The sequence below is a fragment of the Hordeum vulgare genome, chromosome 5H (genome assembly GCF_904849725.1).
Source record: "Hordeum vulgare subsp. vulgare chromosome 5H, MorexV3_pseudomolecules_assembly, whole genome shotgun sequence".
Lineage (NCBI taxonomy): Eukaryota > Viridiplantae > Streptophyta > Magnoliopsida > Poales > Poaceae > Hordeum > Hordeum vulgare.
The window spans coordinates 313029210-313034449 of NC_058522.1; positions in this window are offsets into that span (position 1 = coordinate 313029210).

Below are 5240 nucleotides of genomic sequence, written 5' to 3' on the forward strand. Positions count from 1 at the left end.
TTTTCGATCTATCTCCATAGATCTTTGATGCTCAACGTTCAAGTAGCTCAATCCAGGTATTCCTTTGAAAACTCCTTTCAAACAACCTTGTATGTTTTACAGAAATTCTACATTACTTCTGATCCACAATATGTCAACCACATATACTTATCAGAAATTCTATAGTGCTCCCACTCACTTCTTTGGAAATACAAGTTTCTCATAAACCTTGTACAAACCCAAAATCTTTGATCATCTCATCAAAGTGTATATTCCAACTCCGAGATGCTTGCACCAGTCCATTGAAGGATCACTGGAGCTTGCATACTTGCTAGTATCTTTAGGATCGACAAAACCTTCTGGTTGTATCACATACAATGTTTGCTCAAGGAAATCGTCGAGAAAACAATGTTTTGACATCCTACGTGCAATATTTCATAAATAATGCATCAACAACTAACATAATTCTAACAGACTTTTAGCATCGCTACGAGTGAGAAAGTCTCATCATAGTCAACTGTTTGATGTTATCGAAAACATCTTTGCGACAAGTCGAGCTTTTCTTAATAGTGACTTATCACCATCATCGTCTGTGTTCTTTTAAAGATCCATTTTTTACTCAATAGTCCTATGACCATCAAGTAGTTCTTCCAAAGTCTACACTTTGTTTTCACACATGGATCCTCTCTCGGATTTCATGGCTTCCAGCCATTTGTCGGAATCTGGGCCCACCATCGCTTTCTCCATAACTCGTAGGTTCACTGTTGCTCAACAACATGACCTCCAAGACAGGGTTACCGTACTACTCTACAGCAGTACGCGACCTTGTCGACCTACGAGGTTTGTAGTAACTTGATTCGAAGCTCAATGATCATCATCATCATCAGCTTCCACTTCAATTGGTGTAGGCGCCACATGAACAACTTCATGCGCCCTTCTACACACTGGTTGAAGTGATGGTTCAATAACCTCATCAAGTTCTACTACCCTCCCACTCAATTCTTTCGAGAGAAACCTTTCCTCGAGAAAGGATCCGTTTCTAGAAACAAACACTTTGCTTTCGGATCTGAGATAGGAGATGTACCCAACTGTTTTGGATATCCTATGAAGATGCATTTATCCGCTTTGGGTTCGAGCTTATCAGACTGAAACTTTTTCACATAAGTGTCGAAACCCCAAACTTTCAAGAAACGACAGTTTAGATTTCTCTAAACCTCAGTCTATACTGTGTCATCTCAACGGAAATACGCGGTGCCCTATTTAAAGTGAGTGCGGTTGTCTCTAATGCATAACCCATAAACGATAGTGGTAATTCGATAAGAGACATCATAGTATGCACCATACCAAATAGTGCGTGGCTATGACGTTCAGACACATCATCACACTATGATGTTCCAGGTGGCATGAACTGCGAAACAATTTCCACATTGTCTCAACTGTGTACCAAAACTCGTAACTCAGATATTCATTTCCATGATCATATCGTAGACAGTTTATCCTCTTGTTACGACGAACTTCACTCTGAAACGGAATTGAACTTTTCAACATTTTAGACTTGTGATTCATTAAGTAAATACTCCTGTATCTACTCAAATCGTCAGTGAAGTAAGAACATAATGATATCCACTGCGTGCCTCAGCACCCATTGGACTGCATACATCAAAATGTATCACTTCCAACAAGTTACTATCTTATTTCATCTCAATGAAAACAAGGCCTTGCTCATGTGGTATGATTCGCATGTCACTAGTGATTCGAAATCAGGTGAGTACAAAGATCCATCAGCATGGAGCCTCTTCATGCAATTTATACTAACATGACTCAAGCGGCAGTGCCACAAGTAAGTGGTACTATCATCATCAACTCGTATCTTTTGGCACCAATATCATGAACATGTGTAACACTACGATCGAGATTCAATAAACCATTGAAGGTGATTATTCAAGAAAATAGAGTAACCATTATTCTCTTTAAATGAATAATCGTATTGCAATAAACACGATCCAATCATGTTCATGCTTAACGCAAGCACCAAATAACAACTATTTAGGTTTAACACCAATCCCGATGGTAGAGGGAGCGTGCGACGTTTGATCATATCAACTTTGGAAACACTTCCAACACGTATCGTCACCTCGCCTTTAGCTAGTCTCCGTTTATGCCGTAGCTTTCATTTCGTGTTACTAATCACTTAGCAACCGAACCGGTATCCAATACCCTCATGCTACTAGGAGTACTAGTAAAGTACACATCAACATTATGTATATCAAATATATTTCTCTCGACTTTTGCCAGCCTTCTTATCTACCAAGTATCTAGAGTTGCTCCGCCTCAGTGACTGTTCCCCTCATTACAGAAGCACTTAGTCTCGGGTTTGGGTTTAGTCTTGGGTCTCTTCATTAGCGCAGCAACTGTTTTGCCGTTTCACGAAGTATCCCTTCTAGCCCTCGCCTTTCTTGAAACTTAGTGGTTTTACTAACCATCAACTATTGATGCTCCTTTTTGATTTCTACTTTCGAAGTGTCAGAACATCACGAATCTCTCAAGGATCATTGTATCTATCCTTGATATGTTATAGTTCATCACGAAGCTCTCACAGCTTGGTGGCAGTGACTTTGGAGAACCATCACTATCTCATCTGGAAGATTAACTCCCACTTGATTCAAGTGATTGTTGTACTCAGACAATCTGAGCACACGCTCAACGATTGAGCTTTTCTCCTTTACTTTGTGGACAAAGAATCTTGTTGGAGGTCTCGTACCTCTTAACAAGGGCACAAGCATGAAATCACAATTTCATCTCTTTGGAACATCACTTATGTTCCGTGACGTTTTTACAACGTTTTCGGCGCCTTGCTTCTAAGCCATTAAGTATTTTGTACTGAACTATCGTGTAGTCATCAGAAAACGTGTATGTCGGATGTTCACAGCATCCACAGACGACGCTCGAGGTGCAGCACACCGAGTGGTGCATTAAGGACATAAGCCTTCTGTGCAGCAACGAGGACAATCCTCGGTTTTACAGACTCAGTCTGCAAATTTTGCTACTTTCAACTTTCAACTAAATTTTCTCTAGGAACATATAAAAACAGTAGAGCTATAGCGCAAGCTACATCGTAATTCGCAAAGACCATTAGACTATGTTCATGACAATTAGTTCAATTAATCATATTACTCAAGAACTCCCACTCAAAAAGTACATCTCTCTAGTCATTTGAGTGGTACATGATCCAAATCCACTATCTCAAGTCCGATCATCACGTGAGTCGAGAATAGTTTCAGTGGTAAGCATCTCTATGCTAATCATATCAACTATACGATTCATGCTCGACCTTTCGGTCTCATGTGTTCCGAGGCCATGTCTGCACATGCTAGGCTCGTCAAGCTTAACCCGAGTGTTCCGCGTGCGCAACTGTTTTGCACCCGTTGTATGTGAACGTTGAGTCTATCACACCCGATCATCACGTGGTATCTCGAAACGACGAACTGTAGCAACGGTGCACAGTCGGGGAGAACACAATTTCGTCTTGAAATTTTAGTGAGAGATCACCTCATAATGCTACCGTCGCCCTAAGCAAAATAAGGTGCATAAAAGGATTAACATCACATGCAATTCATAAGTGACATGATATGGCCATCATCACGTGCTTCTTGATCTTCATCACCAAAGCATCGGCACGATCTTCTTGTCACCGGCGTCACACCATGATCTCCATCAACGTGTCGCCATCGGGGTTGTCGTGCTACTCGTGCTATTACTACTAAAGCTACGTCCTAGCAAAATAGTAAACGCATCTGCAAGCACAAACGTTTAGTTATAAAGACAACCCTATGGCTCCTACCGGTTGCCGTACCATCGACGTGCAAGTCGATATTATCTATTACAACATGATCATCTCATACATCCAATATATCACAGCACATCGTTGGCCATATCACATCACAAGCATACCCTGCAAAAACAAGTTAGACGTCCTCTAATTTTGTTGTTGCATGTTTTACGTGGTGACCAAGGGTATCTAGTAGGATCGCATCTTACTTACGCAAACACCACAACGGAGATATATGAGTTGCTATTTAACCTCATCCAAGGACCTCCTCGGTCAAATCCGATTCAACTAAAGTTGGAGAAACCGACACTTGCCAGTCATCTTTGAGCAACGGAGTTACTCGTAACGATGAAACCAGTCTCTCGTAAGCGTACGAGTAATGTCGGTCCTAGCCGCTTCAATCCAACAATACCGCGGAATCAAGAAAAGACTAAGGAGGGCAGCAAAACGCACATCACCGCCCACAAAAACTTTTGTGTTCTACTCGAGAAGACATCTACGCATGAACCTAGCTCTGATACCACTGTTGGGGAACGTCGCATGGGAAACAAAATTTTCCTACGCGCACGAAGACCTATCATGGTGATGTCCATCTACGAGAGGGGATGAGTGATCTACGTACCCTTGTAGATCGTACAGCAGAAGCGTTAGAGAACGCGGTTGATGTAGTGGAACGTCCTCACGTCCCTCGATCCGCCCCGCGAACAATCCCGCGATCAGTCCCACGATCTAGTACCGAACGGACGGCACCTCCGCGTTCAGCACACGTACAGCTCGACGATGATCTCGGCCTTCTTGATCCAGCAAGAGAGACGGAGAGGTAGAAGAGTTCTCCGGCAGCGTGACGGCGCTCCGGAGGTTGGTGATGATCTTGTCTCAGCAGGGCTCCGCCCGAGCTCCGCAGAAACACGATCTAGAGGAAAAACTATGGAGGTATGTGGTCGGGCAGCTGTGAGAAAGTCGTCCCAAATCTGCCCTAAAAGCCCCATATATATAGGAGGAGGGAGGGGGACCTTGCCTTGGGGTCCAAGGGATCCCCAAGGGGTCGGCCGAGCCAGGGGGGAGGACTCCCCCCCCCCAAACCGAGTCCTACTTGGTTTGGTGGGAGGGAGTCCTTCCCCTTTCCCACTTCTTCCTCTTTTTTTTCTTTCCTTTGATTTTTCTTCCTTGGCGCATAGGAATTGGTGGGCTGTCCCACCAGCCCACTAAGGGCTGGTGTGACCCCCCAAAGTGCCTATGGGCTTCCCCGGAGTGGGTTGCCCCCCTCCGGTGAACTCCCGGAACCCATTCGTCATTCCCGGTACATTCCCGGTAACTCCGAAAACCTTCCGGTAATCAAATGAGGTCATCCTATATATCAATCTTCGTTTCCGGACCATTCCGGAAACCCTCGTGACGTCCGTGATCTCATCCGGGACTCCGAACAACATTC